General features: G+C 44.7%; 2 long non-coding RNA genes across 2 annotated transcripts; one reads left to right on the forward strand and one right to left on the reverse strand.

Annotated features, from left to right (window-relative positions):
• Positions 1-201: 201 nt before the first annotated feature.
• LOC112549336 lies at positions 202-3,434 on the reverse strand. The gene is made up of 3 exons (XR_003092729.1): positions 3,218-3,434; positions 967-1,115; positions 202-368 (listed from the first exon to the last, which is right to left on the reverse strand). It is a non-coding gene; the product is annotated as an uncharacterized LOC112549336 (long non-coding RNA).
• A 3,917-nt stretch (positions 3,435-7,351) lies between these two features.
• On the forward strand, positions 7,352-9,621 carry LOC112549337. The gene is made up of 3 exons (XR_003092731.1): positions 7,352-7,462; positions 8,746-8,893; positions 9,314-9,621. It is a non-coding gene; the product is annotated as an uncharacterized LOC112549337 (long non-coding RNA).
• Positions 9,622-10,190: the final 569 nt, after the last annotated feature.

Here is a 10,190-nt window from a genome sequence, read left to right on the forward strand (position 1 = left end):
GGTAGCCGTGTTGATCTGAGATAAAAAGACATACAAAAAACTAGAACTCTTGGTTCCAAAATGATACCTTTTATTAGACCAACTGGAAAATGGCAAGAAAATTGTCCTTTTCTGCAAGCTTTCAGGATCAAAGTCCCTTCATCAGGCTCTGGGAAAAGTGTAGATTGTACAAGATGTCAAAAAGTCCCCATAGGTAGGAAATAAACTTAATATTTGCACAGAGAGAGCTGAAGATGGAAGTCTGTCCCTCTGGGTCCATGAAGCAGGCTCTTTTGGTGATTTCTTCACTATTCACAGTGAATCAGTAAGACTCACTCAAGTCCTTTGCTCAGAATCCACATCAATTTTCATCTTCCTTTGGAAACTATCTACATGCCATAAGCATTAAAAAAGTCAAAGAATTAAAAAAATGCACTTGCAGCATTAAGTGCCACTCATTTTATATTGTTACAGCTCATCTTCCTAAACCTTCCTCCTCTTCTTTTTGCTTGTCATCCCCTGCTGTTATATCTAAATTAGATTATAAACTCACTAGAGATTTATCTTTTTATCTGCCTCTAAAGCACCACAAGCATTTAGTATGCTGCATAAGTATGTTAGAATGCTGATTGCTTTTTCTCCTGTTTGGGCTGCACCAAATTGAACTGGGTAAACAGAACTGAGCAAACTGGGAGTTTGGGGGACCTCATGCTACAGATTTCTAGTTTAGCCAAGTGCCTAAGCAGCCCCCATGGAACTCTTTTAAGCCCTGCAGATTTTTGATCAGCAAGACTGATGCTTTGTACACTTCCAATTTAACTGTACTCCTATGTGAAATGTTTCCTTTAGTGGACTGTCCACTAATAGTTTGATACAGGAAGTTTAAACCATCAGGCCTCAGCAAATCAGGATTCTGCTGTAATAAGTAATCAACCTGGTTTTAGCAATTGATTGGTCCAAGCTAATTAGATTTGTGAACATACCTACCAGCTTTGTCTATAAACAGGATGGGGGATCTGTGGTATCTAAAGAGAGAGGGGATCATGAAGTCTGTGAGAGAGATGTAGAAGCAAGAAGAGTTTGTATGCATTCAAAGCAGCATATATGTATTTCAAATGATGCATAGGGCAAACTTCCTGGAATAAAAGATAGACAAAACCCGTTGTGGTTATTCTCAATCAGGTTACCTCGAGATCCTTTCAAGGATGCTGCAGGGTAGCACACAATGTTAGCACTGTTAGGTGTGGAAACATGATTCACAAGATAAACCCAGATACTTCAAATAGGAGTTCAGTATGTTAAAAAAACATTCTGTCCTGCTTTGAGCCTTCTGAGGTATTTGGAAGAGGAGAATTACTCTAGTATATTTCCACAGTAAAAAAAAATTATTAAAAACTGAGACTGACATTTGCCAAGAGGTGATTCGAGTCTAAAAAGGTTGAGAACTACTGAGGTATTGTTTCTCCCTCTACTCCACCCCTTACTTGCCTGCGAGGAGGTGGGGGCAGCATACACAGGTGCACTTGAACTCCCTTTTATTCCTGTTCCACCCAAAGTTTAAAACCAATGGCCTGGCAGTGGCAGCAGCATTTCTAGTTGGGCAGTGCTGAGGGAGTCACTTGACTTCCTGACTCACTGTCATCTACCTGATCCCTTCTAAAGTCTTCATACCATAGGTGTTAACAACCCTCTCCTTTTCAATGGTATTGATGTTCCACCCATCAAACTCGCCTTTGTGCTGCCATTCTGCTGTCTGTAGCTGCTCCTGGTCATGAAGCTCCTACTTCCCAACTCTGCAGATTGCTTTTTTCAGAAGCGGACTGGCCAAGTTTGCCGATGACACCAAACTCTGGGGTAAAGCGTTCACACCTGAGGACAGGAGGGTGATCCAGGCTGACCTTGACAGGCTCAGGAAATGGGCGGATGCGAACCTGATGGTGTTTAACACGGAAAAATGCAAGGTTCTCCACCTTGGGAGGAAAAACCTGCAGCATCCTTATAGGCTCAGCAGTGCTACATTAGCTAGCACTATGGACAAAAGGGACTTGGGGGTCATGATTGACCACAAGATGAATATGAGCCTGCAGTGTGATACTGCTGCTGGTAAAGCGAGCAAAACGCTGGCTTGCATCCGTAGATGTTTCTCAAGCAAACCCTGGGACGTCATTCTCCCATCGTACTCGGCCTTGGTGAGGCCGCAGGTGGAGTACTGCATCCAGTTTTGGGCTCCACAATTCAAAAAGGATGTGAAGAAGCTTGAGAAGGTGCAGAGGAGAGCCACGCGCATGATCAGAGGTCAGGAAAGCAGACTGTATAATGAGAGGCTGAGCGCCATGATACTCTTCAGCCTGGAAAAGCACAGGCTCAGGGGTGATTTGGTGGCCACCCATAAGTTCATCAGGGGTGCTCATCAGGATCTAGGGGAACATCTGTTCACCAGAGTGCCCCAAGGGAGGACAAGGTCGAACGGTCACAAACTCCTCCACGATCGTTTCAGGCTGGACATAAGGAAGAACTTCTTTACTGTCAGAGCCCCCAAGGTTTGGAATAGCCTGCCGCCGGAGGTGGTTCAAGCACCTACTCTGAACACCCTCAAAAGACATCTGGATATTTATCTTGCTGGGATCCTATGACCCCTGTTGACTTCCTGCCCTGGGGGCAGGGGGCTGGACTTGATGATCTTCCAAGGTACCTTCCAGCCCTAATGTCTATGAAGTCTTTTTAACAAATTCCAAGGAAGTTAGGTTTGCTTTTGCTTCAAGCTTAAACCGAATAATACAGCCCAAGCTCCCTAGTGCAATAGTTCTCAACCTTTTTGGTACCAGGACCCATTTGTAAACATTGACAGCCAGTCCCGATCCAGTGCCCCTCCACCCCCAGGCCTCAGCCCCCCCCAAGGGTGTAGGGCAGGGGGGTCCCCAGGCAGCCCTTTGTAGGCTGCCATCCTGCAAGGGAAAAGCCACGGTTTTCTCCTTGAAAGAAGAATCCATTTTTAGTTTGTCGATCCATTTTTAAAAGTTCGTTCGCGACCCTTTCATATCTTCTTGTGACCCACGGGTTGAGAAATGCTGATCTAGGGCATTAGCAAAGCTTCTAGGTGTATTTTATTCTATGCAAGCCTCACCCTCTGCACCCCTGCCCTGAATTCTAGACCCCCCTCCCCGCCATGCTTATAGGCTTATGTTTCCGAAGAGGTGATGTTTTCCACCCACTTTGTCCTCACGTTCCTTAAACCCACCGGGTTTTATTTCATCTTCTCTGCACCAGTCTCCCCCAGTCCCCTTTCCCAGGCCCTAGCAGCTTGGCGAGGGCTGAATCGTGCTCCCTCGCCCTGCAACAGCCCTTCCCAGCTGCCATGCGTGGCTTCCTAGCTCGTGCAGCCGCAGGGCTGTGCCTCGCCAGGGGCTCAGCAGGTGGCAGCCTTCAGGTCCCGCAGGGGCCGCTGTGGAAAGCCCTGCGGAAAAAGCCCTTTCCCGCCACCGGCAGCAGCCTGGAACCTGGCAAAACTCAACGGCCCGACTGCTTGAAGAAAGGGCGGACATGCAGTTTCACTCCTCGCCCTTTCCTGACCTATCACCGCGCGGTCTGTTTGAGAACCGGCCAATCAGGTGCCGGCTTCTTGCACCGTGCCTGAAGTACCCCCTTGCTTCGTCCCTGGAGGTACTGGAAGGGTGGGGGGGAGGCGCCAGGACCAAAGATGGCGGCGCCGTGGGCGATGGAGTGAGGGGGTCTCGGGGCGTCCTGCGCGGGGGAGGCCGGAGGCGCCGCTCAGGCCGCCGGCGGGGGCAGGCGGATGCTGCTGCGATGGCCGTCCCCAACGCTGCGGGGTGTCAGTAGAGTCGTAGGACTCCAGGAGCTGGGGATTTAATAAATCCGCCCTAAATCCCCAGCTCCAGGAGTTCTGTGATTATGCTTCCACCCCGCTCCGCCCCCAGCCCAGAGAGCGACAAGGAGCCGGAGAGCTCAGCCCTCTCTCAGCACAGTACGACGGTAACTCCTGACGATTTGGGCTCTGCTTCGTGCAGTGGGGTTCACCGGGGCGCCTGTGACTTGCTCCCGCCTCGGCGACGCGTCTCCCCTCCGGCCCACGCGCGAGGGGCGTGGGGCCGTGCTGCGTTCCCATGTTGTGGTGCCGACCTCCGAGCCGGGCTCGCGGCGGGAGCCGCGGGACTGACCGAAAGCACTGCCTGTCTGCTCTGTTGGGGCCAAGGGGACGCTTGTCGCAGACCCACGATGTCTTAGCTGCCTCCGTGGGGTGGAAGATCGTGTCGCTGTGATCCATTGAACACCCAGCTGGATGCTCTGCTGGAGGCTGCGGGATAGGGGCCCGCAGCACGTTTCAAGGCAGGGGCTCGCTTTACTCCTCTGTTGTACATGCTCAGTAAAACAGGGCTGGGTCTCTGTTGGGGTGCCTGGGCTCCAGCACTAAAGAAAATATTTTTTTCCCCCAACAGGAGAAATCCAAGTTATCTGGGAGGAATAAGGGGATACGTAGCCTGGGGACTAGAGTGGTCTTGTCATTTGAGCACAAGAGAAGGGCTGTGTGGAGACAGTCCACCTGACGTGGATGCTGCACCTTATCAACTTGCACTGGGCTGGTTGCGCTGTTGTCCGTTACAATGGTGCGGTTTTATATCACGGACAAAGCTTTCCAGGATTAGCCCCAAGTCTAATCTTCAGCAAGCTTGCCCTAGTCTTCTAAAAAAGCCCTGGGGTTTGGGGCCTGCAGGCCTGGACCCTGCAACAGCAGTTAGGATTTATCACTGCTTCACTCCCTTGCTCACTTGCAGCTTTTATTTATTTAGTTGCAAGCTTTTTTTTTGTATTCTGGCGACTCATTTCCACTCTGCTTTTATTTTTCAGCTTTCCTGTCTTATTTTTCTTCCGAGGCATTTGACCATTCTAATTTCCCAGGCTACATGTTCCTTTTTCCTCCAGGATACTTTTTTCCTCAAAAGGATAAATCCAAGTTATTTTCTTTAGTGTTGGAGCCCAGGCACCCCAAGAGCGATCAAGGCCTGTTTTGTTGAGCATGTACAAATAAGGAGTAAAGCGAGTCCCTGCCTTGAAATGCTTGCAGTCTAAATACCTTAGGGAGCAATGGGGAGGAAGCAGTATAATGTAGTAGCATATGAGGAGATTTTGAAAACGTGATGGAGCCTTTAAATATCTCCTTAAAACACACTTTTCTCCTTAGCACAGAGAGCCTTTAAATAGCTGCCTCATGATCATCTTTGCTAAAACATGAATTCTAAATTAGTTGAGCCTGGGCAATGTTCTTTACAATGAAGAGTGATTGAATCACCCTAGCTCATTCAATCAGCCAAGTAGAGAGAGCAAGCATCCACCTTAGAATTATATTCCGATCACATTTTCTGTAAAATTTGGCAATTTCCCAGGTGTCCTGGTCAACATTGTCTTGTGGTTGAATTGCAGTTGTGTGGTGTATATTGTTCCTGGAGTGTTTTGGGCTGTCCAAGATGGAAGTTTTTCATAAATGAAAAAATAATTAACATTCCTAAACAGCTGCTGACCTACCTTGACTCAAGGTGCCTGCCAAAGAACAGTAGCCTGAGTCTGAGCCACGTGTTGGATTACTGCATCTACTGTGTTCAAAGCAGGACTCTGATGTGTACAAATAGTTGGCATTCTTATTTCTGGATAAAATGGTTTTTGTTCTTTACACTAATGCTTCAGACTTATTTTTAGACAAAATCCAGTAAACATGACAGCGCTTTATAGACAGATAAGCCTGACAGCACCCCTTTGCAAGGCCGTAATATCCACATTCTTACTGATGAGGGAAGTGAGAGCGAGGGAGAGAGGTTAAGTGGCTTGGTTTGGATCACGTAGCAGGTCAATGGCAGAGCTGGGAATGGTACTGAACAGTCGACTTCCGACCTGTATCTAGAGAAATTTACTGATTACTCCTCTATTCTATATGTTTTTGGTGTTGGACGGGCGCATATTACATTCCTAAGCATTGTCATGGACGCTTGTTGCAGCAGTAACAAAATGTTTAAGCCATTGGCTTAACTGGTTCCTGTCAGTCCTTTCTATGTAAGGATTTTGAATGACTGTAATGAGAAATTTGATATTGTTGGTGCTGGTTCTGGAAGACTTCTGGAGAACAAACCCCAGTGACATTGCATTTGTTACATGTCTACAAATATTGCAACGAGTGGTTCTTTGTGCATTTGTTTCTGCACTCTACAAACTTCTTGTTAGGTTGGCACATAGGAGTGTTAGCTGTACTTGTAGCCAGACAAGTAAAAATGAATTGGGTAAAAGAATTGCTGAATACAGCTAACAATTGTTGACTTTTTAAGGTAATTTTAACTGAAATAATTGTTTGGCCTCTGTCACCATAGTACCTGAGTGTTATGTTGAGTGACAGCTATCATTTCTTTGATACTGCGTATTGTTTATATACATTGAAATAATTTAGCATTACACTTGATATTTGTCGGCATTATCCGTATGTATAACTGAGCTCTTGCCACGTGTGGAAGCTGATGGGACTGGAGAACGTTCAATACTTGAGCTCCTCATTATTGCAAATACTACTTCTTTGACTGTAAGTTGGACCAAATAGTAGCACTGTGGGGATGGGACTGGGGTTGAGTAACAGGAGTAGAATAGACAAAGAATCTCTGGAGATTCGCTTCAACTTCTTTCAAATGAGTGAGAATAATAAAAGATTTTGGAAAGGAAAATATTAATCTCCTTGCTTTAAGTCTTAAGTATCTTAGTGAGATGGGAAACAATCATCTTCAGTATAATTTATGGTCATAATTAACATCTTTACTTATTCGTAGCCTTGTGATATCCCTTGCTAGCAAGACTGGCTTTGTTAATCTGAGCCTAATATATGATCTTTCATTCTTGCTTTTAGAAAAACACTCACTTATTACCTAAGCCTCCTATTGATTTTTTTTTTTAATAAGACTACCTCTTATTTATTGGCAGACAAGGTTTTTTGGGTGAATCTGATATCTTATTTATTGAAACATTATACTCCTTGGGTCAGACCTAGCAAGAAGCAGATCTTCAGCCTGTTGAGTTAGATGCCCATTGCTCACAAGAGTCAATAAATCAAATCCCAAGTGACAGTCCAGGTGCTGCAGCAGAACAGTAATCTGTGAAGACAGCCTTACCCAACTGAGAATTTGTTAAAATATAACAAGGATTGACCCTCCCTCTGGGTAATCTGAACATCCACAGTTCCATAATATGCAGTGGTGATGTGAAAAAAAGAAGTGTTGAAAGGAGAGAAATCTTTCTATCTCAGGATATGAACCAAGCTCTAATTGACAGGTATTAGGATGAACTGTAATCTGTGGGCATCTTATTCCATAATTATCCACTTCAGCTTTATTGTACCATCCTCCGAAACAACAGAGACTGGGCTCTGTTGGAGACAGGATACTGGATTAGATTAGATGCACCGCTGTTCTGATGGAGTTTGGCAGCTACCACTTCAGTAAGTAGAATAAAATTAAAAGAACAATCAGAGTATTTTTAACTGTACCAGGCTTGGTCTTAGCCTCGCAGACAAACCCATTATTTGTTTGTGGGCAGACCATTTGCTTGAGACCTTTTGCATACTAGCCCTCTCTCCACAGTCCCTTTCCTGATGCCTGGCTTCCTCTCTAGACTGCCAGCCATCCTCTGACAGTGGTCTGAACTGAAAATGTTGTGCTGAAGGAAGAGGGAAAGGGTCAGAGGTTCATTTTCTACCTCTCTGTAAATGAGAGAGCAGTGATTCTCAACCAGGGTGCCTTGAGATCCTTTCAAAGGTGCCACAGGGTGCCCTCACTATGTTGACCTGTTAGGTATATACACAGTTCACAAGATAAACCCATAGATTTCAAATAGGAATTCGTAGCTTTAAAAGCATTCTTCCCTGTTGTAGTCTTTGAGTTCTTTTCAATAGAAGAACTTCTCTATTAATTTTCTTCTGTCAAAAATAGAAGTGAAAACTAAGCTGGCATTTTCCGAGGGGTGCCTTCAGTCTAACGAGGCTGAAAACCACTGAGAGAGAAAAATACAAGTGCAATGCAAACACCACTGACTTTAACCAGAAAATGTTTTAAAACATACATTAACATGAATTTGAAATGCTTTCTGAGTGCAGCAGTTCCCTCACTGGCTTCAAGGCTGAATGAGTCTGTTCCTGTACTCTCATTTTCTTCCTGTCAGTAGGAAAAGTGAAGCCTCTAGTGAATAAACTGAGGCTGATTCACAGCATGGGATGGTAAACTATTCCTTGATTACCCTTGCTTAGTTTTTTAAATCATAATACCTCTCACACTTACTTAGTAAATTCCTTCAGAGGGTCTTGCCAGCTTTACACTTATTAATGAACTATGTTCCCAGCTTCCTTGCAAAGTAGGTGGATATTTTCCACATTTCTGAATATAGAGACAGAAGGGGTGGCATGCCTGATTTCAGACAGTGAGTTGGTCTCTTTTTCAGGTGGAAATTGGACCCACAAGTCAGGGGTGCTAGTCTCCATCCTCTAATTATCGCATGCAGTTGCTAGGGCTGAACTCAGCTGACAGTGTCCCTTTAAGCACCTTATGAAGCCTGTCTGTCAGCAGATGCACCTGTGTTATAAATGATCAGACAGACGTCAAATACTCTGGAGTAAGACGGCCGGCCGTATGGCGTTGGTAATAGCAAAACAATCAGATCTAATCTAAGCCATTCTTCCAAGTCAGCTGCTTTTCTCTTATTAACTGTTCCCCTGCGTTTCTATTCTAGGTGATAGATCAGACTTCTTTTCTTGTGGGATTTGCTTTTGGCAGCAACAGATATTCAGACTCTTTGGCTCTAGTTTAAACTGGAAATAAGTGATAAATAAAGTGAAAGCATTAATAATTGAACCCTCCAGTGGAAATGCACAGGACAGGTACATTTCTCTGTTTTGTTTGTTTTGTTTCCCTCCCCTGGAAGATTGGCATTTTGGGGAGTACTTGTAGCCTAGCTTTTCCCTGCTGCTTATGTTGTATACATCTCTTTTATTTAAAATTCTGTTGCTGACATTAGTTGTGTTCGGTATAGAATACCACCATGCATTTAAAAAAAATTGGATTACAACATAAATGCCTCAAACCAACGCTGCGAGACTGACTTAGTGTATATTTCTGCCATACTTTAAAATCCTCTGATAGCTGTTAAATAAATGTTACATAGGTTTTTTGGCTTTTTAAAAAAAGATTAGTAATACTAACAGAATATCTTCATTGACACCTTTATAAATTTCCAGAGCAGATGAGACAATGTTTTTGCTTTAAGTGGTTATTATAATATGCTGATTTGAACCCTTTAGAGACTCCAGTTCTGATGTTCAGACAGATGTTTCGAACACCACTTGGCTGATTGCTGGAAACTTATTGGACCTAAAAGTCACTTGTGCTCCCAGGCCTTTTCTGGCTGGGAGGAATGGATTAACAGCGGTGGGAAAGTTTTGTTTTAGACTGGGAAGGGACCAGCCTGCTGGATACTGGATCTGATTTTTGTTCTTCCATATCAAGTGTTTGTGGAAGCCAAAGCTCTGGATACATGCATTAATATAAATCTAAATAAAATGAAAATATCATGAAAAACAGTGCTCTTCCTGTAGGTTAATTACTGGGTAAATGCTGCAGCTGTTCTGCCTGCAGCATTTTTACAGAAATGGCCCTGTGTGAAGATTTACCTTATTGCTGCTGACTGAAGTAATTTATTGAGGGAAATACTCAAGTCTAAAGATGGTAGCTGCACTGGCTGTATTATCTGCTTAAGTGTGCTTAGATCCTGTTTGGATATAGTGCCCTCAGCTCTGAATTCTGCAACCAGTTGGTTACGGAACTTCAGGTAATAGCCTAGGCATTGATGGGCATATTTTTATTGTTTTTTTGGGGGGTGGGGTGGGGGGGGATGGGAGGGTAGAATTGGAAAACTAGGTGGAGGAAATGAGTGACACATGGGGCTCCTGGTATCTGTTTACTACAGCCCCAACTTCAAGCTTCTTTGAAATTGTCTATAGATCAACGATTTGGTTGATCATTTGGACCTGATGATCTGTAAGGTCCCTTCCACTCTAAGAACTATGACATTTCTTCCAGCATAGCACCCACCTCATTGGCTGTAATCCTCCCAGGTGATCTTAATATGTTGACAGCTTGCAGACTTCTCTCCAAACAGAGCGAGTGGTGATAGGGGGA

This window comes from Alligator sinensis, unplaced genomic scaffold (genome assembly GCF_000455745.1).
Source record: "Alligator sinensis unplaced genomic scaffold, ASM45574v1 scaffold400_1, whole genome shotgun sequence".
NCBI lineage: Eukaryota > Metazoa > Chordata > Crocodylia > Alligatoridae > Alligator > Alligator sinensis.